The 25261-nt window shown below is 44.3% G+C and overlaps 1 long non-coding RNA gene and 1 pseudogene across 3 annotated transcripts in view; both read left to right on the forward strand.

Moving 5' to 3' along the window:
* Positions 1–1923: 1923 nt before the first annotated feature.
* Positions 1924–25261, forward strand: part of LOC119618514 (uncharacterized) — a 32869-nt gene continuing 9531 nt past the window's right edge. The window contains exons 1-6 of one of the 3 annotated variants that reach the window (XR_012089325.1): positions 11013–11206; positions 20870–21160; positions 21985–22061; positions 22701–22822; positions 24302–24452; positions 24749–24919. This is a non-coding gene — a long non-coding RNA (uncharacterized lncRNA). Of the gene's footprint in view, positions 2432–11012; positions 11207–20869; positions 21161–21984; positions 22062–22700; positions 22823–24301; positions 24920–25261 lie in introns of those variants that run through there. The other 2 variants (XR_012089326.1, XR_005234828.2) reach the window with 2 other exon arrangements.
* Positions 5744–5997, forward strand: LOC103222682 (bolA-like protein 2 pseudogene; annotated as a pseudogene).

Genomic DNA, 25261 nt, shown 5'->3' on the forward strand with positions numbered 1-25261 from the left:
ATATTGAGTTGTGATACTCCTGCATCGCAGAAACCATTCATTTACATTTCTGTTTTCTTTTTTTTTTTTGAGGCAGGGTCTCTCTCTGTCGCCCAGGCTGGAGTGCAGTGGTGTGATCTTGACTCACTGCAGCCTCGACCTCCCAGGTGCAAGCAATCCTCTCATCTCAGCCTCCTCAATAGCTGGAACTACAGACACGCACCACCATGCCTGGCTAATTTTTGTATTTTTTTTTTTTTTTTTGTAGAGGAGGGGTTTCGCCATGTTGGCCAGGCTGGTCTTAAACTCCTGGGCTCAAGTGATCTGCATGCCTTGGCCTCCCAAAGTGTTGGGATTACAGGCATGAGCCACCACTCCCGGCCTCATTTACATTTCTAATTTCAATTCCTAGTATAGTTCCTGGTATGTAGTAAGCATGTGATAAAAATTTTAAGCTTACTGTTGTCTCCAAGAAAAACATCATTTATGGTATCTGAATTCTGTAGCCCTGTAAGAAAACCTGTATATTAAAAATACACAAAGAACAACTACGTTTTATTTATGCACAAATGTTTATTTGATTTGAAATGAAACTTTGGAGAAGTTATAATAGAAGAAGTCAAAGGTCGTCTTTTCCTTCATGTTTCTTAATTATGTTGCCTTATTAACCTTTCATTCTAAAATAGTTTCTATGAACAACTAAACAAGACATGATAGTTGACTCAATCAATAAAATATATAGTATGTTTGCATCAGGACATATTTAAGTCTCAGTGGCACAAATATAATGTTACGTTACACTAAATAATACTTTATATTTTGCAAATTATTTTATTATCACATTTGATCTGTATAACAATCTTAAAGGATGAATAGGTAGATGTCACTATCCCCATTTTACAGGCGAGGAAACTGAGGAATGAGAAATGCAAACCAGTATGCCAGTCACCAAGTGTCAGATTAATTACTGAGCTAGAGGCCAAACGAGGTGGCTCAAGCCTGTACTCGCAGCACTTTGGGAGGCCGAGGCAGGCGGATCGCTTGAGCTCAAGAGTTCGAGACCAGCTTGGGCAAGAAAAAGAAAAATTAGCAGGGTGTGGTGGCACATGCCTGTAGTCCCAGCTACTTGGGAGGCTGAGGTGAAAGGCTCACTTGAGCCCAAGAGGTTGAAGCTGCAATGAGCTGTGGTTCTACCACTGCACTCCAACCTGGGTGACAGAGTAAGACCCTGTCTCAAGGTGACGAAATAATTAGAATTATCCCAAATCTACTATACCGAATGGTATAGTTATTTTGTATCATTGTATAATTTTCTCCTGCTACTTAACTCCTTCACGTTCTAAGGGAGAGTAAGTTCCAGTTGGTTAAATGGCTTCCTGGCAATTTTGATCTTAAAGATTGTCTTTTTAAGCTGGCCAGAGCAGCTGGCAAAAAGAGAGAAAAAAAGATTATGTCGGCTGGGCGAGGTGGCTCACGCCTGTAATCCCAGCACTTTAGGAGGCTGAGGCGGGCGGATTACGAGGTCAGGAGATCGTGACAATCCTGGCTAACACAGTGAAACCCCATCTCTACTAAAGAATACAAAAAAGTAGCTGGGCATAGTGGTGAACCCAGCTACTCAGGAGGCTAAGGCAGGAGAATGGCGTGAACCCAGGAGGCAGAGGTTGCAGTGAGCCGAGATTGCACCACTGCACTCCACTCCAGCCTGGGCGACAGAGCAAGACTCCGTCTCAAAAAACAAAACAAAACAAAAAAGACTATATCTTTTCTTCTTTTTTTTCTCTCTCTCTCCTTTAGTACCTAGAACATATGCAGAAGGTGCTTAGTATACTCGTGAGCAATGAATACATAAATAAAGTGAGTTTAGAAGAGACTTAGGAAAGTCTGGGTAGTGGAATGGGAATGCTCTTCTTTGTTAGAAGATAATAGATACCTCAGCACTGGGACATCAGCAGTGACAATCCTGCGTCACAGTTGGTGAGAAGCAGCAGGAAATAAGGGGGAATGGAGGCGGAGGCAGGCACAGAGGCAGTTCAAGGAAATGAAGGCAAACTGTGGTCATGAGACCAAAGACAAGGAGAGCTGGGGAAGGGAATGATGTCATCAGAACAACAATAGAGGAAGATGGTTTTGGCAGCAGCTTTTGAATAGACTTTGAAGAAAAAAATCAGAGAGAGGGGAAAAAGGAAACGGGAAAGGGAAGTCTGTTGAGAACTCAGCATGATATTTGGAGTGGGTGGAGAGCTTCCTGTATAGCTTGATGTTTGGAACATCTGGTCACCTCTTACAATAACAAAACCTTAGAAACTTCAGCTTTCTCAAGTGGCCAGGTTAGAATGAGTGTGAATTTCATGGCCAAACCATCATTGCCGGAAGACGGGAATATCTAAAGAAAGAAAAATTCAGATGGAAACTGACTCAACACTGAGAACACCCCCACTAGTTTTTCGATGTAAGTATTCATATTTGTAAATGTATATATGCTTTATTTTTGGAATACAGTATTAGCTTTGTATTAAATTTAAAGCGTTAAGTCTACTTTAATTCAATTATCTCAAAGGGCGAAAGGTAACCAACAGATTTACAAAGAAAGCAATTGTTTTCAAAGCTTAGGATTTTCACAACCCATTTGTTGCATTAATTTTTGCTGGAGTCCATACCTTGTTTCATTTCCAATACTGGCCAAAATTTTCCACAACTCAATTGTGCCCTCTAGTGTTTATTAGCATTTAGTGATGGCCACTTTGGAGGTTTTTGGAGGTTTTTTTTTTTTTGAGACGGAGTCTTGCTATGTTGCCCAGGCTGGAGTACAGTGGCGTGATCTCAGCTCACTGCAACCTCTGCCTCCCGGGTTCAAGCCATTCTCCTGCCTCAGCCTCCTGAGTAGCTGGGATTACAGGCGTGCACCACCACAACCAGCTAATTTTTGTTTTTTTAAGTAGAGATGGGGTATCACCATGTTGATCAGGCTGGTGTTGAACTCCTGACCTCATGATCCACCTGCCTGGGCCTCCCAAAGTCCTGGGATTACAAGTGTGAGCCCCCGCACCCGGCCTACTTTGGAGTTTTAAAAAGTGATCCCACAGAAACAGACTTTTCTAATGGGCAGGAAAGCTAATAATGATTCCCACATTGTCATCTTTAGGTTACTTGCCATAGCAATCAATCTCAGTGCCTTAAAAAAATGAAGTTTATTTCTCACAGAAGGTTTAATGCGGGTTGGCTGGGCTTCTCTGCAAGCAATGTCTTGGAGATCGAGGCTTCCTGCATTTGGCGATCCCTAGCACCTTCTCACCTGCCATGACAGGGTAAGAAAAGCATGGAGGAGGCACACTTGATTTTAACTGCTTCGGCCTGGAACTGACACATGTCACCCTGCTATTTCCTATTGACTAGAACTCGTGACCTGGCCCCAGCCCAGTGGTAAGGGAGCCAGGAGGACGTGGAGAAGCCTGTGAATGTGTTCTGGGAGCACTAAGTGCCTCTGTTAAAGCTTCCGCCAGAGCAGCTAGGAAACAAGCATAATGGATATTCTAGCTTTATTATTTTGGAAAATAGTTTTTATTTGAGATTTTCCAAAAACAAAGTATTCAATCAGAAAGAAAGAATAACAATGGTAATTTTTTTTTTTTTTTTTTTTTTTTTTTTTTTTTTTTGGCGATAGGGTCTCGATCTGTCACCCAGGCTGGAGTGCAATGGCATGATCTCAGCTCACTGAACTTCTGTCTCCTGGGTTCAAGCGATTCTCCTGCCTCCGCCTCCCGAATAGCTGGGATTACAGGTGTGTGCCACCGCACCTGGCTAATTTTTGTATTTTTAGTAGAGACAGGGTTTCACCATGTTGGCCAGGCTGGTCTTGAACTTCTGACCTCGAGTGATCCGCCCACCTCAGCCTCCCAAAGTGTTGGGATTACAAGCATGAGCCACTGTGCCTGGCCTAATTTTTGCATTTGTAGTGGAGATGGGTTTCACCATGCTGGCCAGGATGGTTCAAACTTCTGACCTCAACTGATCCGCACACCTTGGCCTCCCAAAGTGCTGGGATTATAGGCGTGAACCACCACGCCCAGTCAGATTTACTTTCCAACCTGACTCTGTCATAACATTAGGAGACAAATAAGGAAAGCAAAATATTTTACCCCAAAACAAGTTTATTTGCTATATTTTGAAATGACTCTGCAAAGCTATTTTTTTGTGGGGGAAAGTTTGCATCTGTAAAGGATCTCTATTAACTTAGCTGGATCTTTTTCTTCCAGACCCTCCCAATCCTAAAGAGATTATCTAAACTCTGAATAGGAAGCATTTGTCATCCTATTATCTCCAAGGGCAGCCACTATAAGACTTCAAAAGAACTTTGGTCTCCACAATCTTTTTTTTTTTCTGAGATGGAGTCTTGCTCTGTAGCCCAGTCTGCAGTGTGGTGGCCCAATCTCGGCTCACTGCAAGCTCCACCTCCCGGGTTCACGCCATTCTCCTGCCTCAGCCTCCTGGTAGCTGGGACTACAGGCGCCCGCCACCACACCAGGCTAATTTTTTTGTATTTTTAGTAGAGATGGGGTTTCACCATGTTAGACAGGATGGTCTCGATCTCCTGACCTCGTGATTTGCCCATCTTGGCCTCCCAATGTGCTGGGATTAGAGGGGTGAACCACTGCGCCCGGCTCATAATCTTTATCTTAACCTGAACATTTCTTTTCTATCAATCCTAGGCCTTTTTTTTTTTTTTTTTTTTGTGACAGCTGGAGTGCAGTGGCATGATCTCAGCTCACTGTAACCTCCATCTCCCGGGCTCAAGTGATTCTCCTGCCTCAGCCTCCCGAGTAGCTGGGATTACAGGCGCCTGCCACCATGCCCAGCTAATTTTTGTATTTTTAGTAGAGACGGGGTTTCACTGTGTTGGTCAGCTTGGTCTTGAACTCCTGACTTCAGGTCATCCACCCACCTTGGCCTCTCAAAGTGCTGGGATTACAGGCATAAGCCACTGTGCCCAGGCCAATCCCAGGTCTTCAGACAAAGTCAACTCACTGTCAACCAGAAAATGTTCAAATTCACCTATAGCCTGGAAGGCCTAGCTTTGTGTTGTTCCACCTTTCTGGACCAATCCCGTGTATTTCTTAAATGTATTTGATTGATGTCTCATGCCTCTCTAAAATGTATAAAACCAAGCTGTACCCTGACCACCTTGGGCACATGTTCTCAGGACTTCCTGAGGGCTGTCTCATGGGCCATAGCCACTCATATTTGGCTCAGAATAAATCTTTTCAAATATTTTACAGAGTGTGACTCTGTTGACAATATGGAGGTGCTGTAGGATGTTAGGCACATTATTACCAGCTTCGCCGTGTTTTTGAAAGTTTTTATTATAATTCTATTGCTAATAGTATGGTTAACCTCCATATAATAATACAGCAGTCCCTCCTTATCTGTTCAGAATACATTCTGAGATCCCCAGTGGATGCCTGAAATCGCTATAGTACCAAACTCTATAGATACTGGGTTTTTTTTGTAGATATAGACACAGGCATATCCCTATGATAAAAGTTAATTTATAAATGAGGCACAGAAGAGATCAACAACAACTAATGATAAATAGAACAATTATAACAATATACCAGCATTCCTACCCTTGTGCTTTGAGGCCATCATTAAGTCAAAAAAAGCTTAAGTGAGGTAAGTGACTCCCGTAAGGGCGCAAAGCAGCGTGGCCGGGGTCCGAGCTGGGGTTCTGTCCCCGCTGGACTGGCGCCCCAGCTGGACTACCCCCATGGAACTCAGCGCCAATTACCTCCGGGAGAAGCTGCAGCGGACCTGGAGGTGGAGCACATGGAGGTGGAGGACGCGACCTTCAACCGTTGCGCCTGTAGCTTCCTGGTGGTGTCAGCCAAGTTCTAGGGGAAGCCGCTGCTTCAGAGGCACCGGCTGGTGAATGCATGCCTAGCAGAAGAACTCTCGCACACCCATGCCTTTGAACAGAAAACCCTGACCCCGGAGCAGTGGGCCAGTGAGCAGCAGAAATGAGGGACTGGAACCTGCACAGTCATTAAGTTATAAATCTGGACCAAAAAAACCCCCCAAAAAACTTGAAATGAGCAGACACACTTCAATCCCATGACAGTTGATCTGATAACTGGGCCAGCTACTAAGTGATTGATGGGCAGGTAGTGTAGACGACATGGAGACACTGGACAAAGGGATGATTCACAGCCAGCCCCAAGCAGGATGAAACAGGACAGCAAGAGATTTCATCACGGTTATCAGAACAGCGTGGGAAACTTAGGAGTTGTTTATTTCTGGAACTTTTCTTTTTTCTTTTTTTTGAGATGGAGTCTCACTCTGTTGCCCAGGCTGGAGTGCAATGGTGTGATCTTGGCTCACTGCAACCTCTGCCTCCTGGGTTCAAGCGATTCTCTTGCCTTAGCCTCCCGAGCAGTTGGTATTACAGGCACCTGCTACCACACCCAGGTATTTTTTGTATTTTTTGTAGAGACGGGGTTTCACCATGTTGGCCAGGCTGGTCTTAAACTCCTGATCTCAGGTGATCCTCCCACCTCAGCCTCCCAAAGTGCTGGGATCACAGGCATGAGCCACAGGCCAGAAGGCTGTATATTGTATTTATATGACATTCTGGAAAAGATAAAACTATAGCTATTAGGCACTGTTCTAAGTACTAGACACAGACAATACATGATGATGCTAGTCTATGAAACAGAAAACAGGAGAAAAAGCAGGATAGCAAAGGGGGAAATGATTACTTGAGTGCTGGGTATGTTGGGTTTGAGACGTCTGAGGGAAAGCCAGTGGAAGTGTGAATGGGAGGCAGAACTCAGGAGCACTGCCAGGGCTGGAGATAGATTTGGGAATCAATAACACGTAGGTAAGAGTGGAAGCTGTGGAACAAATGAGATTCCGGAGAGAGAGGGAATGCAGAGTGTCCACTTAGTCCAGCTCCAGCCCTGAGCTGAGCCAAAGGGATGAGCAGTAATTAGCTAGGAAAGAAGGCAGAAGAGGTCATTTCAGGCAGAGGAAATAGTGATGGCAAAGAAACCCGCAGGTTTCTGGGGCCAACTGAAAAAGCATAGGATCTGTACATTTAGAAAGGAGCGTGGTGGCTGGGCGTGGTGGCTCACACCTTTAATCCCAGCACTTTGGGAGGCTGAGGTGGGACGATGGCTTGAGCCCAGGATTTTGAGGTCAGCCTAAGCAAAACAGAAAGACCCCCATTTCTACAAAAAATAAAATAAAAATAGCTGGGTGGCGTGTGCCTGTAGTCCCAGCTACTCAGGAGGCTGAGGTGGGAGGATTGATTGCTTCAATGCAAGATTTCCAGGCTGCAGTAAATTATGATTGCACTGCACTACAGCCTGGGTGACAGAGCAAGATCCTATCTTAAAAACAAACAAACAAACAAAAAAAACGCCGGGCACGGTGGCTCACGCCTGTAAATCCCAGCACTTTGGGAGGCTGAGGCAGGCAGATCGAGAGGTCAGGAGATCAAGACCATCCTGGCTAACATGGTGAAACCCCATCTCTACTAAAAATACAAAAAAAATTAGCTGAGCATGGTGGCGGGTGCCTGTAGTTCCAGCTACTCGGGAGACTGAGGCAGGAGAATGGCGTGAACCTGGGAGGCGGAGCTTGCAGTGAGCCGAGATTGTGCCACTGCACTCTAGCCTGGGTGACAGAGTGAGACTCTGTCTCAAAAAAACAAAAACAAAAACAAAAACAACAAAATTTAGAAGGAGACTTTTTTTTTTTTTTTTTAATTTAAATAAAGGATTACAGCCTGCAAGGTGGCCGTTCTGACAGGTTGGGAAGTGTAGCCTCCAGGAGAGGCTGAAAGATGGGCTCTTCAAGGGAGACAGGAATTATGCTGAGGGGGTTGGCCAAACATACATATTCAACAGGTTACAGGAGGAGCTATGAATGTTCATGAAGGGGGTCCTGAAGCATGTGTGATAAGCAGACGTGCATGTTACATGTGACCCATGTTCACTTTGGAGCGGAGACTTAACATTTAAATATATTACAATTAGGGCCTATACATCAAAAGGTGAAGCAGGGACATGAAGCCTCTCAAGTGCACAGCTTCTGTAAACTGGCCAGAACCAGTCCACAGTTGGTGGCCTCTTATCAGGAGAAAGTTACAGAACTCAGTCTCTGGTCCAGTTAAAGCTGCAGTGATGGCTGGTGGAACGGGGAGTCAGTCTAAGTGTCTGATGGTGGCTGAGCTGCAACTGCTTCAGCATTGCTCATCTCAAGGCCAGTGCTTGTTTAGTTGCTAGAGAAAAAGAAAACCCTGATGGCAATGAGAACATAGTTTATTCTTTAATTCTAGGGAGTGCGTGGTTTACTCCTTGCCTGGCATGGCCTTAGGTCCTGTTTATAATGTGCTATCTTATTGCCACAAAAAGTCCATTGTGTCAGGATTATGAGCTCCATTTTAACATCAGTACTGGTCAGATTTTGTGCCTAAACTGCAAAAGGGAAGGGATATAATGAGGTGTGCCTGCCCTCCCATTCTGTCATGGCTAGGAACTCAGCTTTTTAGGTTTCTCACCGGGCATGGTGGCTCCCACCTGTAATCCCAGCACTTTGGGAGGCTGAGGTGGGTGGATCACCTGAGGTTGGGAGTTTGAGATCAGCCTGGCCAACAGGTGAAACCTTGTCTTTACTAAAAACACAAAATTAGCCAGGTGTGGTGGCACATGCCTGTAATCCCAGCTACTCTGGAGGCTAAGGCAGGAGAATCACTTGAACCTGGGAGGTGGAATTTGCAGTAAGCTGAGATCATGCCATTGCACTCCAGCCTGGGCAACAAGAGTGAAACTTCATCTCGAAGAAAAGAAGAAAAGGTTTCTCTGGGGTTCCCTTGGCTAAGAGCAGGTTCGTTTAGTCAGTTGAGGGGCTTAGAATTTTATTTTTAGTCTACACTGGCAACTATTATTCTACTTCTGTCTCTGTGAATTTGACTATTCTAGTACCTCATATGAGTGGAATCATACAGAATTTATTGTCAGTGTCTGGCTTATTCAGATCAGTGGTTCTTTTTTTTTTTTTTTTTTTTTTCCTGAGTCAAGGTCTGGTTCTGTTGCCCAGGATGAAGTCCAGTGGTGCAATCTTGGCTCACTGCAACCTCTGCCTCCCAGCTCAAGTGATCCTTCCACCTCAGCTTTCTGAGTAGCTGAGACTACAGGCACACGCCACCACACCAGCTAATTTTTGCAGAGATGGAGTTGCGTCATGTTGCCCAAACTGGCCTCGAACTCCTGAGCTCAAGCGATCTGCCTGCCTTGGCCTCCCAAAGTGCTGGGATTACAGGCATGAGCCACCACACCCGGCCTCCACAAATGATTTTGCTGCTCAATCAGGTTTAAGAACCATTGATCTGAGGTCGAGCACAGTGGCTTATGCCTGTAATCGTAGCACTTTGGGAGGCCGAGGTGCGCAGATCACTTGAGCTCAGGAGTTTGAGATCAGCCTGGCCAACGTGGGGAAACCTGTCTCCACTAAAAATACAAAAATTAGCCAGGCATCATGGCGCACGCCTGTAATCCCAGCTACTCGAGAGGCTGAGGCAGGAGAATCACTTGAAGCGGAGGTTGCAGTGAGCCAAGATTGTGGCACTGCACTCCAGCCTGGGTGACAGAGCAAGACTCTGTCTCAAAACAAAAACAAAAACAAAAACAAAACACTTTTGGAGCTTTGAAAACTTGCAAATGCCTGGGCTATGCAGCTAGCAATTCTGACCTACGTGGTCTGAGGAAGGCGTCAAACATCTGCATCAGAAACAGCAAGTGAGAATGCCTGTTGTAGAAGTAGAAGATAGGAGGTGAATAGCATCTTGTGAGCTGCAGGAGGAGACACTGAGACGGAGGGAAATAGTAGTGACAAAGCACCTCTGAGGTTTGGAAGGACGAGGACCAGGGACAGCCACTGGGTCTGGCAAACAAGGTTTTATCAGAACCCTCAATACAGCAGAAGAACTAGGGACGAATCATTGGTGAGCAAGTCCTCTGAACTCTGGAGAAATTGGAAGCAAAATTACAGGTAGAATGGGAAGGTTTAAAGGATAGATGGAGATACGGTTAAACAATTAGGTAGAAGGGATGGAAATAGAGGGACTTGATGTCTGAGAGCTTTTATTTTCTTTTTCTTTTTTTTTTTTTTTTTTTGAGATGGAGTCTTGCTCTGTCGCCCAGGCTGGAGTGCAGTGGCGCAATCTCGGCTCACTGCAACCTCCGCCTCCCGGGTTCACGCCATTCTTCTGCCTCAGCCTCCCGAGCAGCTGGGACTACAGGCGCTCGCCACTACGCCCGGCTAATTTTTTGTATTCTTTAGTAGAGATGGGGTTTCACTGTGTTAGCCAGGATGGTCTCGATCTCCTGACCTCGTAATCCGCCTGCCTCGGCCTCCTAAAGTGCTGGGATTACAGGCGTGAGCCACCGCACCCGGCCTCTTTTTTTTTGTTTTTTGTTTTTTTTTTTTGAGACAAAGTTTTGCTCTTGTTGCCCAGGTTGGAGTGCAATGGTGTGGTCTCCACTCTGCAACCTCCACCTTCCAGGTTCAAGCGATTCTCCTGCCTCAGCCTCCCAAGTAGCTGGGATTACAGGTGGGTATCACTGTGCCCAGCTAGTTTTTGTATTTTTAGTGGAGATGGGGTTTCACCATATTGGCTGCGCTGGTCTCAAACTCCTGACCTCAGGTTATTCACCTGCCTCAGCCTCCCAGAATGCTGGGATTACAGGCATGAGCCACTGAGCCCGGCCAAAAGAGCTTCTATTTTCTAAGTGGCACTTCGGGCACGGTCACCAGAGCCCCATGGCACTGGTGACTAAGAACATAGGTTTTACAGTCAGATGACCTAGGCTCACATTCTCAGTCCTTTGATCTCTATTCTTCTGATTCTTATCTGTAAAGTGGGGATTTTTTTTTTTTCTGCCCTGTAGGACTGTTGCGAAGGTTAAAGGAGTTAATCCCTATGATGTTTTTGGAACAGTATCTGGCATGCAGTGAGCACTCAGTTTTGTGTTAACAGTGATAGAGGCAAGGAGTGGGTTGGATGGCCAGGTCATCTCTGTGAGGCATGGAAAAAGGAATCCACTAGAGCTGCAAAGCGGTGTTCATAGTGTCAGCGGCCCAGCTAAAGCTGGAAACCATTAATTTTGTAACATAACCAACTAGTGACTTTTATTTTCTTGGCAGAACTCAGCAGCAGGAGGAAGCCAAGGTAAGGCATTAGCCAGGGAGGTGGGGCAGAAGGGCCAGGGGCTGGAGAATTTCAAGTGCTCCCATGACTGTGGCCACATGGTTCAACTGTGGTCCAGGTTGGGGTTCGTAAACTCAGAGGTCAGGGGGACATCAGGTGTCTGAACCCTGGCAGAGTCCAGGGGAGATTTAGAGGCTGTGGAGGAGGTGGAAATGCAACAGGGAAGAGAATTATGACCAGAGAGAGAACGTCAATACGACAAGCACGTTTGAGGGCTCCTGGCTCAGAATTTATTCCACTCCATCAATCATTTTCTTATTTTTTTTTTTGAGACAGAGTCTCCCTCTGTTGCCCAGGCTGGAGTGCGGTGGCGGGACCTTGGCTCACTGCAACCTCCACCTCCCAGGTTCAAGTAATTCTCCTGCCTTAGTCTCCCCAGTAGCTGGTATCACAGGCACCTGGCTAATTTTTGTATTTTTAGTAGAAATGGGGTTTCACCATATTGGCCAGGCTGGTCTCAAACTCCTGGCCTCAAGCAATCCACCCGCCTTGGGCCTCCCAAAGTGCTGGGATTACAGGCATGAGCCACCACCCAGCCTCATCAATCATTTTCAAACTCTTCTGAGGAACCTACTGATTCTTCAGCGACGCCTCAGGAATGATTCTTTCAATCAGGGCGACTCTATTTTCATTTGTTGAGGCGTGGGGGCGTGGGTGGGGTGGATGGGGCAGTGAAAAAAGTATATTTTATCAACAAAATTTCACTAAAAAAAGTGGTGTTGCTTGTTATTTTGTTTCTGGTTTGAAAACCAGTTTGGTTTGGCCGGATGAACTCGGGTTTTACAGTGAGGAGGTGTATTAGTCCGTTTTCACGCTGCTGATAAAGACATACCCGAAACTGGGTAATTTATAAAGAAAAAGAGGTTTAATGGACTTACAGTTCCACGTAGCTGATGAGACACGTCTTACATGGCGGGCAAGCCAGAGAGACAGAGCCAAGAGAGAGGGGAACGTTCTTATAGAACCATCAGATCTCGTGAGACTTATTCACTACCACGAGAACAGTATGGGGGAAACCGTCCCCATGATTCAATTGTCTCCCACCGGGTCCCTCCAGCAACACGTGGGGATTCTGGGAGCTACAATTCAAGGTGAGATTTGGGTGAGGACACAGCCAAACCATATCAGGAGGCATGGTTCTGTCTCCTCCAAACTAGCAGTGTAGTTTGGGCTAGGTCCTCACCTTCCTGGGTTCTCAGTGATCTTTTTGGGAAATGGGCGGGCTGCCCTAGCTCTTTCTGAGCTGCCTTCCCTGAGGGCTGGAGTTGAGTTCACAGCTGTGCAGCGTCTGTGGCGCTCTGCGGGCGCCACCTTGTGGTCAAAACTGGCAGTGCTGTTAGCGGGCTCAGCGGGACGTGGGAGCCCAGGCAGCTTGCCAGATGGGCTTCATCAGAGAACAATCTCTCCAGGGGACAGGGTGCCCTATCCAGGGTAAGAGAACTCTTTTGTTAGAATAAATTCAGGATGAGCTGAACATGGCACAGTAGCCAGAATCTCATCATGAAAATCAGAATAACTCATCCACATATGTGAATAATTTATGGCATAGAGAGAGAAGGCTGATACCATTAGTCAAAACTTACTTACAATCAGCTGACTTCAATTAGATTTTCCTTTATTGAAATAGTGACCTTGAAAATGACTTCATTTTCATATTCAGGCCTATCTCGTGTGTTTCCCGGAATAGTGATAAAACTGATCTGATGTGTGTGCTGTTTACGTCCCAGCACTTGTTGAATGGAGATGAAGTCAGGGTCACTCTACAATGAGCCACGACAGCCTCTTTTATCTCTAAATAATTTTTAAAATGGCTGATTGGTAATATTGGAGAGCCAGGTGTATGATTCAGAAGGGTTACTGGAACAAAAAATTCTGAAAATGGCCTTGGATTATTAATTTCCTATCCATGGGCATAGAGGGTGTCTGCAACAAAGGCTCTGTCACAAAACAAATGACATAAAATGATAATAAAGCGGAACTGGGAGGGAGTTTTTCTGTCATTGTGTTAGTCCTTGAACCCTCAAGGAAAGAGATAACAATGCCTCTGGCTTTGGACTACAAATACCCACTCCCTTTGTTTAACTCCTACTTTTTTTTTTTCCAGAAAAGTTTCAGACTAAAAATGTACCCTTCAAAGAGCTAGCTTCAAAAACTCCTTGCAAGAGCTCAGTTCCTTTACATTTATGGTCATTTCATTTTCTTTATGAGAAACTTGTGGATTAAAAACTATTGGCTAGGTGTGGTGGCTCATGCCTGTAATCCCAGCACTTTGGGAGGCTGAGGCAGGAGGATCCATTGAACCCAGCAGTTTGAGATGAACTGGGCAAGATAGGGAGATCCTACATCTACCAAAAAAAAAAAAAAAAAAAAAATTCGCCAGGTGTGGCAGTGCATGCCTGTAGTCCCACATCCTCGGGAAGCTGAATTAGGAGGATCTCTTGAGTCCAGGAGTTCAGGGTTCATAGTCTCAACCTCCTGGGCTCAAGCAGTTCTCCTGCCTTGGCCTCCCAAAGTGCTGGGCTTACAGGTGTGGGCCACCTGTCTTTAAAAACATTGTCTGAAGACACCATCCAGGGTAGCAGTGGATGTGGCCCTGTGTGTCTTGTCCAGCAGTTTATTTTCACAGCCTAGAACAGTGACTGGTACATATAAGGCTTTCACAAAATATTTAGTGAATGATGAAGTATTTAGTGAATCTTCATCTTTTGACTCTCTCTTCAATTGGCTTCAGTGACACTATTCTCCAGACTCTCATTCTTCCTCTTTAAAAGTTCCTTTTTCTGTTTTTTTTTTTTTTGAAAATGGGAGTGTGTATTTGTGTGTTTGTGTGAGTTCTTGTTTGCCATTTACTGAGCCCCTCCTAAGTGCCAGGCACTGTAATAGTTTGCATACATTTTACAGTGTAATCCTCTGAATGACTTCATGACATCGGTACTTTAAATTTCCATTTTACGTGATGAGCCCATGACGCAGAGAAGTTAAATAGTTTGTCCATGTTCTACAGAAAGTAACAGATTCAAACCCAGAGACTCTGGTGTTTAGAGGTTGAGCTCTTACTCTCTGGTATTATACTGACTCTCCTCTACCATGCCTCTTGAAGTTTTACCTTCCTGAAGGTGCTGTCCACAGTCCTTATTTCCCTAGGGAGTATTATTCTCACCGAGGGATTCAGTGACATTTTTATGCTGATGCATGTGAAGTCACTGTGTGCACTGCCATTCCATACCCCTGCCCACTGGACATCTCTAAATTCACGTCCCATAGGCCCTGCAATTTATCAAAACCTACATAACATGGGAATTTTACCCACTTCCAGCTTCGTCCCATATTGCTCTTCTACTTGGTCAGGGCTCTCCAGCCACACCAACCTCCTATCTGTTCCTCAAAGATGTCAAACTCATTCCTGCTCCAAGGCTATTGCACGGGCTCTTCTCATTTACCAGAATATACTTTTCATTGCTTATTTTACAGCTGACTTCTTCTTGTACTTCTTGTCTCAGCTGAATTGCCATCTCTTTATTGACCATCCTATCTATGAAATTCTTTCCCCTGTAGTTTTTCCTGATCACATCATCCTTTATAGTTATCTTGCGTTTTGCTTGGTTGTAGTCTATCTGCTCCTATCGAAACATATGTCCCTTGAAGTCAAGTCATTTGTTCAGGCACATATAAATATTTGTACAGGTCGTGCCCTGTGCAAGGACACCTAGCTGAGGTGGGTGCATGGGCTCAAATCTAGTCTGCCTCCACTTTCCGACCAGAAGGGCTGTCTTTAAAAACATTGTCTGAAGACACCATCCAGGGTAGCAGTGGATGTGGCCCTGTGTGTCTTGTCCAGCAGTTTATTTTCACAGCCTAGAACAGTGACTGGTACATATTAGGCTTTCACAAAATATTTAGTGAATGCTGAAAGGGAGTAATGTAGCTGCAAGACAGGTTTTGGTTTTTGTTTTTGTTTTAGATGGAGTTTTACTCTCGTTGCCCAGGCTGGAGTGCAATGGCACGATCTCGGCTCACTGCAACCTCTGACTCCCTGGTTCAAGCGATTCTCCTGCCTCATCCTCCCCAGTAGCTGGGACTACAGACATGAGCCACCACTCCTGGCTAATTTTGTATTTTTAGTAGAGACGAGATTTCTCCATGTTGGTCAGACTGGTCTCAAATTCCTGACCTCAGGTGATCCACCCACCTCCGCCTCCTAAAGTGCTGGGATTACAGGCGTGAGCCACCGTGCCTGGGCTGCTTCGTTATTTTCTAGTATAAAGGTAGCCTGGCTGGGCGTGGTGGCTCATGCCTGTAATCCCAGCACTTTGGGAGGCCGAGGTGGACGGATCACAAGGTCGGGAGATCGAGACCATCCTGGCCAACATGGTGAAACCCCGTCTCTACTAAAAATACAAAAATTAGTCAGGCATAGTGGTATGTACCTGTAATCCCAGTTACTTGGGAGACTGAGGCAGGAGAATTGCTTGAAGCAGGGAGTTGGAAGTTGCGGTGAGCTGAGATCGCTCCACTGCCCTCCAGCCTGGCGACAGGTGGAGAATCTGTCTCAAACAACAACAACAACAAAACAACAACAACAACCCACGCCCCCCGAAAAAAAAACCTGTCCTGCAGCTACATTACTCCCTTTCGTTCATTCGCAAAATATTTTATGAAAGCCTAATATGTACCAGTCACTGTACTCCAGTCTGGGCAACAAGAGCAAAACTCCATCTCAAAAAGAAAAAAAAAAAAAAAAAAAAGAAAATAACCAAGCAGTCCTAACATTTAAAAATCTTCCAGTCGCATGTAGAGTAAAACTGAAATTCTTTACATGGCCAGGACCTGCCTCCAACCTGTATCTAGCCTCATTTCACACCTTGGTTATCGTGATAAATTGCTGTGGTTCTAACTCTCAGATTTCTTTTGAAAAATCGAAACCTGACTACAAGCATAGAGCTCACAAAACACAGGGAATGCTGTTTCTTGCTACGTTTCAACTTGCAAGAAGTAGTAGTTTGTATTTTGGGCATTTTTTCTAAATATTTTTTTTTTGCATTTTTTTCCCTATCATGGAATTTCCTATCAATCTATCCTAGGATGGTTTCTAACGAGACTCCTCAGCAGAAAACTGCCTAGTAACATTAGTTCCCTCGGGTCATGTGATCCCCGTCAAATTTCCCAGTGAATGTTTTCTTGTCAATTTCTATTTGAATACTCAAAGTGGGAAATCCGTATGAACTCTGAACTTCTTTGACATGCTCTTTGACAGCTCTCTCCAGCCGCTTAGCCCTTTGAATTAATTCCTCCTTAGATTTGTCTTTGTGAATCATCCAGCTCTTTTTTTTTTTTTTTTGAGACAGAGTCTCGCTCTGTCACCCAGACTGGAGTGCAGGGGCGCGATCTCAGCTCACTGCAACCTCTGCTGCCTCCTGGATTTAAGCGATTCTCCTGCCTCAGCTTCCTGGGTAGCTAGGATTACAGGCACCTGCCACCACTCTGGGCTAATTTTTTTTTGTATTGTTATTTTTAGTAGAGATGGGGCTTCACCAAGTTGGCTAGGTTGGTCTCAAACTCCTGACCTCAAGTGATCTGACCACTTCGGCCTCCCAAAGTGCTGGGATTACAGGCATGAGCTACTGCACCAGGCCCGATCCAGCTCTTTCAGTAGATTTTAACCCTTACTTAATTTCATTCCAGCAGTCAGATCACCATGTACGTCTGGATGACTTTTTATTTCTTCCTCTCGTCTCTCCATTTTACAAATGTTGTCTACCAGTCTAGGTGAGACCAAGGCCTCTCTCATCTTGGATGTAACAGTAATGTGGCCACTGTGGCTTGAAACTTTCTTTCAAGCTCCCTGGGCAAGTGATGAGGTTCTTATTTATTTTATATTTTATTTATTATTTTTTTAGTGATGCAGTCTTGCTATGTTGCCCAGGCTGTTCTTGAACTCCTGGGCTCAAGGCATCCTCCTGCCTTGACCTCCCAAAGTGTCGGGATTACAGCTGTGAGACACCGCACCAGGCAGGAATTCATTTCCTCCTGACTAAACTTCCTCTTCTGAAATGTGATGGGAGGGGCAGCAAATGCAAAAATCGTGACCCTCTCAACTTCCTCTTGTGCTTTAATCAGATCTGTTTACAAAGGAACAATTTTAGGAAACCAAGCCAAACCAAACAGCACCCCGAGCCGAAGTTTTAGATACTTCCTTATTCGCTCTTCTGGAAAAGTAGGTGACGGGGATGGCCGGGCTGACCTTCCCTAACATCAGGAAGATGTTATTTCTCCTGGTCCATGTTTCTGGTTAGTCCCATTTGGCCTGCTTTAATGTGCACATACTTCTTTCTGCTGTGCGTTTAGAACTCTCAGATCTCTGGAACAAATGTGATGACCCTTCGGCCCTCATTAACTTGCTGAAGAATTTTAGGAAATGTGCACTAGGATTGGCACTGGGGTGCTTTAACCTTCAACCACAGGAATCCTAGTGTGCAGAGGCTGGACCTATGGACGATTTTTCTGGGAATACTGGCCTGACTCAAATGAAAACCATTTGGCCAAGCAAATTTATTGTTGTGAGCTGATAACACTGTAAATTAACATACAGGATTGAAGGGCTACTTTTTGAAAAGAAATCGGCAATTTAATAATCAGTCGTTCTTTACCTATTTCATTTTGAAGTAACTATTTTAGACCAAATTAAAAGTGATCATTTTTCTTTGTAAAATACATTCTGTCCCTCAATATTGTTGCTTTTCAAAAGTGCGTCTGATCATTACTAAATCAAAGAGTAAGATAATGATAACAAAAATGTGAGGAAAAAGTAGGCGTTTTTCCAACCTCATGAGTAATTTTTCCACCCAAAATGAAATGAAATTTTGTTATTTTGATAAATCTTTTTAAAACTCTAGTAGTTTTCTTCTGGGTGGGAAAGCAGAACTTATACTGAGTGCCTACAATATGCTAATTGCTTTACATATGCTGTATTATATAATTATCATACTGATTATGTAAGACGTGTATTATTATCACCATTTTACTCATATGGAAACAGTTTCAAATATAACTTGTCACATAATTATTGATTGAATCAAGTGCAAATCCTGCTCTGTTGGACTCTAAAACCTCTTCCTAGAAGCTTGTTAGAAATGGGGAATCTTAGGTGCCCTCCACCAGAACTACTGAGTCACAATCTGCACTGTAACAAGTTTCCCAGGTGACTGGGATACACATTAATGTACATTAATGTATATGAATGTGTATTGTTGGTTGGACTCTCATTACATAAAAATGTTTGAAGCTGAGTTTTTTTGATTGTTTTTTTTTTCCCCCTATCTCCACCTTTTTTCCCGTATACATTTTAAGGTAACCCAGGAGGAAGTATGTTTAGGTGCTATCATTCATTGATTTCATTGATCCTTCACACACATAACTCAGCTAAGCTTCCTAATCACCCCACAGTGTCATTACTAGCATCCCTACCTTATAGGTAAGGAAATTGAGCCTTGGGGAGATGAGAGTGGTAATGTAGGAATTGGAAAATATAAAAATAATCCTTCTCGGGGGAAATTTAAGTTCAAAATGGTATACAATATTGCTACTTTTGGTCTTCCTTTTAACAAATATTTAAGAGTCAAGTATAACTAATAATGGTACTAGTAAGGAAAATTGTAGCTGTCTGAGTGCTCAGAGTTTGCCGAGCACGATATTAAGTGCTTTATGTGTTAGCTAATCAAATATGTAAAACTGTTACATAAAGGGTACTTATTCTTGCTAACTTAGCAAACAGAAAAATAAATATCATGAAATCGTTTGGCTTGTTTATCATGAACCAATAGCTACAAAAATAAATTGATACTTGTTGATTAACTATTTTTAGCAAGAGCATCTGCCCATCAGCCAGTGATTCTCAGTAAGGTGGGGGGTTAACCCTCCAAGGGACATTTGGAACCACACAGGGGCCCTTTCTGGCTGTCATAATGAATAGGGAGGTACAGCTGGCCTTTAGTATCTTGGAACCAGGGATGCTAAATTCTCTGCCAGTATGGGATCTGGACACAACCAAATATTGTCCCCCCACCCCTCCCAAGTGCCAATGACACTCTCCTTGAGGAACAAAGAACTCTGCGAAAGTTTTTGCATGTATAAAACAAGTTTCAGCCTTTAAGAGAACGATACTAATTATTCCCACCCCCAAAGAGTTAGCACTTTCCATTACTAAATAATTCTTTTTTTTTTGGAGACAGAGTTTCGTTCTTGTTGCCCAGGCTGGAGTGCAACAGTACAGTCTCAGCTCACTGCAACCTCTGCCCCCTGGGTTCAATCGATTCTCCTGCCACAGCCTCCCTACTAGCTGGGATTACAGGCGCCCAGGACCATGCCTGGCTAATTTTTGTATTTTTAGTAGAGATGGAGTTTCACCATGTTGGCCAGGCTGATCTGAGCTCACTGCAACCTCTGCCTCCTGGGTTCAACAGATTCTCATGCCTCAGCCTCCAGAGTAAGCTGGGATAACAGGCACATGCCACCACACCAGCTAATTTTTGTATATATATATTTTTCGAGATGGGATCTTGCTCTGTTGCCCAGGCTAGAGTACAGTGGTGCAATCTCAACTCAGTGTAACCTCTGCCTCCTTGGTTCAAGCAATTCTCCTGTTTCAGCCTCCTGAGTAGCTGGGATTACAGGTGCCTGCCACCACGCCTAACTAATTTTTGTATTTTTAGTACAGACAGGGTTTCGCCATGTTGGCCAGGCTGGTCTCAAACTCCTGACCTCAGGTGATCCACCCGCCTTGGCCTCCCAAGGTGCTGGGATTACAGGTGTGAGCCACCGTGCCTGGCAGCATTACTAAATAATTCTAATAAACTCACTAATACACAATGTACTGAAAACCCAGGGGCTTTGAGGCAATCAGGATTCCTTTAATGGCCAAAGGGACTGCTAGGGTCAGGCCCTTCTACCCAGTTTCCACCACAGCTCACAGATGAGGGCTTCTGCTTCCTCTCCACTCTGGCCAGTGTTGGAGGAAGCAGGTACAGCCCCCCTCTCTCTTTCTTCTGGGAAGACGAGTGATTAGTTTGATTGTGAGCCCAGAATATTCACCAAGGCAGGTTTTACTCGTCAGTGAGATTACTATGCCAAAGACTTCATCCTTCCTCCTTCACTTCCTACTTTTGCGGCAGCTTGGCCTGCATTCCTGCCCCAGCCACAGGCTAAATGGCCAAAGTCTTCTCGGAGCTGGGGCCTGGGCCAGTGGAAGGTGCGTGACTCCCTCGTGCTCTGTTGCCCTTTGCTCTGGCACTAGGAATGCACTGTGCATTGGGCTTTCCTTAGGCGGCAGAAGTTCCATCTACCCTAAGACGTGCAGGTGAAATGGCAGATATTTATGGGGAAAGCAGTGGAATGCTCCGTTACCCTCAGTCCTAAGCCTTTTTCCAGTCCAGCTTTTCGCAGAGTTTATGTCAAGGGCTTGCTCAGCTCTTCACAAAGAGCCACTGTCTTGCCTCCTGAGGTCTTCCTGCTGCACAAGCTCCACCCGTTGGGCTGCAGAAAGGCGCTGGGAGCGCTGAGGTGCAGGAGTCTTTGAATGGCTCACAGTGTGCTGGGCACTTTCTTTACTTTATCTTCTTTATCCTTCAGAACGACTCTGGGGGATAGATGCGATCCCTGTTTCAAGGACGTGGAAGCAGAAAATTTGAGGCCTTAGTAACTCCGGGCTACTTAGTGAGCAATAAAGCTGAAATTCAGTTGGGACTCTAAAAACTACAGTTCCAGCACTTTGAAGACAAATGTGTTTCTTCCATGTTTTATGATATGGATTTATGAACAAAGCCCTTCTCTTTGAGTTTCTGAGTGGACCCAAAGCTGTTTTTTGAGAGAAATAATTGGTTCTGGTGGCACCCCTGAGGAAGCAGGACAGGCTTGTCTCTGGTAAGAATATAAATCACGTTTCTCCATTTTCCCAACACTCGCAATCCTGCCGTCTGCATGTCTGGGGCCTAAGACGTGTGTTTTCTTCTACTCACAACACAGAAAACTGACATTTACTCACTCACCACTACGAGTTGGTTGCAACTCAGCTTTTGATAGAAGTTTGCTTGTGACATCTGGTGAGAAAGGGAGGGAGAAAGAGAGAGAAAGGAACAATTTTAATGTGAAAGAAGATTGGTGGGAGTTATATTTGTCTAGTGTTCTACGGTATCTGTTATCTGACTGTAATATATTAGGTGACCAGGAATAATTTTTTTTTTTTTTTTTTTTGAGACAGAGTCTTGTTCTGTCGCCCAGGCTGGAGTGCAGTGGTGTGATCTTGGCTCACTGCAACCTCCGCCTCCTGAGTTCAAGTGATTCTCCTGCCTCAGCCTCCCTAGTAACTGGGATTATAGGCATGCGCCACCAAGCCTGGCTAATTTTTGTATTTTTAGTAGAGACGAGGTTTTGCTATGTTGGCCAGGCTTGTCTTGAACTCCTGACCTCAGGTGATCCACCTGCCTTGGTCTCCCAAAGTGCTGGGATTATAGGCGTGAGCCACCGTGTCCATTCTAGAAATAATTTTTGACTCTCGCTCTCTCTCTCTGTGGGCGTGTGTGTGTGTGTATGTGTAATCCTATTTCCCTTAGAAATATCAATATAAAAGTAACCAAAAAAACACTGTTAGGCGAAATTGTTTGTAACATCTGTCATTTTACTAGTTACTAAAGCTGCTTTAATTGATCCCGCAGGAATGACAGGTATCTCCTTTTCTCACTCTTTAGGGTCTGCCTCATGAAACTGGATGTTTGGTGGAGGAGGTCGTTCTTTTCAGATACAGAGGACTGGTTCTTTAGTGAAGGTACACAAATGTCTGGGCTTTCATACTCATTAGAATAATTATTCATTACCTTATTCGAGGTATTTATATAAGCATCCCTGTGAGAAATTCCTGCTGAAGTCCCGTTCACTTCTACGAAACAATTCATGTACCTTATTCCATTTGGAAGGGAGCCCTCTAACTTTATATATATATATATATATATATTTTTTTTTTTTTTTTTTTTTTTTTTTTTTTTGAGACAGACTTTCACTCTGTCACCCAGGCTGGAGTGCAGAGGCGTGATCTGGGCTCACAGCAACCTCCGCCTCCTGGGTACAAGCGATTCTCTTGCCTCAGCCTCCTGAGTAGCTGGGAATACAAGCGTCTGCCACCATGTCTGGCTAATTTTTGTATTTTTAGTACAGACAGGGTTTCACCGTATTGGCCAGGCTGGTCTTGAACTCCTGACTTCAGGTGATCCACCTGCCTCGGCCTCCCAGAAATGCTGGGATTACAGGTGTGAGCCACTGCGCCTGGCCCTCTAACTAAATATCTTTGCTTTATGTTTTGGTTGTCAGAAAATTCAGGGCCAAATGAGTACTCAGTTGTACTGCTTGATTCCTTACAGATGCTAAGTATACATATGGTTCTTTAAAATAATCTATTATTATTATTTAGACAGGGTCTTGCTCTGTCGCCCATGCTGGAGTTCAGTAGCATGATCATAGCTCACCATGGCCTCCAACTCTTGGGCTCAAGTGATCCTCCCACCACAGCCTCCTGAGCAGCTGGCACTATAGGTATGAGTCCTCATTTTTGAGTCCCTGTCCCATGTTTAATTTCAATTGTCATTTTCAGGTTTAATATTTTGTAAGTTATCTAAGACACCCTTTCCTGTTTTTATTTTAGGCTTATTTTTTGGCAATAGGCATGGCATTTTCCCATGGGTTACTTGCTAATTTCAAAGGGCAAAAAAACCCTTTAAAATGGAGACATCTGGCTTTTACTACCCCAATACAGCAATCAATTTAAAAATTACTAATAGGGGACCCATCAGGCAGTATATGACTCTTGATGTAAATGTTAACCTGAATAAGATGAAGTCTTTAGGTCTTACTTCCAGTTCCTGGAAATACAGGGGATAGAGAAACAAGCCAAACAATATCACAAAGAAATAAAGTCAAATCTGGAATGTGGGAGATTGTATTAGTTGGTATAAAAGTAATTGCGGTTTTTGCCATTACTTGGTTTTGGACTTGCTTATGTGGCCATTCCAGCCCAGACGACCTTCTAGATGACTGCCACATAAGCAAGTCCCAAACCAAGTAATGGCAAAAACGGCAATGACTTTTGCGTCACCTAATGCAATGCAACTAGCCAGGTTGCCTAAAACACTTAATTTCATGAAAATAATTGGGGAGATGGAGTCTGTTCTAGAATAAAAAAGAGGAGATGATGTACAGAAACTAGATTACCCTTCATTACTGGTGAGAATGTAAAATAACGCAGCCACTCTGGAAAACAATGAATGTTTCCAGTATGTGATCCAGCAATTCCGTTCCTAGGTATCTACCCAAGAGAAAATATATGTGCACGTGAGGACTTGCATATGAATGCTCATAGTAACATTATTATTATCATTATTATCATTAATTATTTGAGATGGAGTCTCACTCTGTCACCCAGGCTGGAGTACAGTGGTGAGATCTCAGCTCACTGCAACCTCCGCTTCCTGGGTTCAAGTGATTCTCCTGCCCCAGCCTCCCAAGTAGCTGGGATTTACAGGCATGTGCCACCACACTCAGCTAGCTTTTTTTTTGTTTGTATTTTTAATAGAGATGGGGTTTCACACGTTGGCCAGGCTGGTCTTGAACTCCTGAGCTCAGGTGATCCACCTGCCTTGGCCTCTCAAAGTGCTGGGATTACAGGTGTGAACCACCACGCCCGGCCCAGAGTAGCATTATTTGTAATGACAAAAAACTGGAAACAATCCAAATGTCCATCAACTGGTAGATGAATGAAGAAAATGTGATCTGACCGGGAAGAGAGCCTCATGCCTGTAACCCCAGCACTTTGGGAGGCTGAGGCAGGCAGATCACCTGAGGTTGGGATTTTGAGACCAGCCTGACCAACCTGAAGAAATCCCATCTCTACTATAAATACAAAATTAGCCGGGCTTGGTGGTGCATACTCCCAGCTACTCGGGAGTCTACTCGGGAGTCAAACGAACGAAAAGAAAATGTTATATGTTCATACAATGAAATATTACTCTGCCACAGAAAGGAACAAACTGCTGATGCATGTTACAATGTGGATGAACCTCAGAAACATTATGCTAAGTAAAAGAAGCCAGAATCCAGATGCAAAAGACAACATATTAAATGCTTCCATTTATAAGAACTGTCCAGAAAAGACAAATCTCTAAAGATGGTAAGTAGATTAGTCGTTGTCAGAAGCTGAGGGTAGAAATGGAGATTAACTACTAATGGGCATGAGGGATCTTTTTGGGTGAAGAAAACGTTCTACAACTGGATTGTGGTGATGGTTGCACAACTCTGTAGTTTTACTAAAAATATTGGATTGTACCCTTCAAATGAGTGAATTTCATGGTAAATTACACCTCAATAAAACGAATTTCAAAAAAACATGGCAGAAGTGATGTTGTGTGAGCCCAGACCTTAAGAGGCTTTGTGCTTTTACCTTCCCTCTATGAAACCTCCCCTGAGACTGAAATGGAGGGAAACTGAGGCACCCAGCCAACAGCAGTACCAACTACTCACTGCATGTGGGAATTTGTCCCTCTTGGACCTTCCAGTCCAAACGACCTTCTAGGTGACTGCAGCCACATGAGCGAGTCCAGCAGAGGAAATGCCCAGCCGAGCTACGAGTCAAGAAATGTAAGAAATTGTTTTATGTCACTAAAAATTTTGTATGTATATGTATAAATAAATAAATCTATTTTATTTCATGCATATTTTATATACAAAATATATTTTATCTTTATACATGTTAAATGATATGGTAAAAGATCAACAACTTTATATTATTTATTTATTAATTTGAGGCGGAGTCTTGGTCTGTCACCCAGGCTGGAGTGCAGTGGTGTGATCTCGGCTCACTGCAACCTCTGCCTCCTGGGTTCAAGCAATTCTCATGCACGATCTTGGCTCAGCTTCCCGAGTAGCTGGGATTACAGGCACGTGCCACCACGCCCAGCTAATTTTTGTATTTTTGGTAAA

Source organism: Chlorocebus sabaeus, chromosome 18, assembly GCF_047675955.1.
Source record: "Chlorocebus sabaeus isolate Y175 chromosome 18, mChlSab1.0.hap1, whole genome shotgun sequence".
NCBI classification, from domain to species: domain Eukaryota; kingdom Metazoa; phylum Chordata; class Mammalia; order Primates; family Cercopithecidae; genus Chlorocebus; species Chlorocebus sabaeus.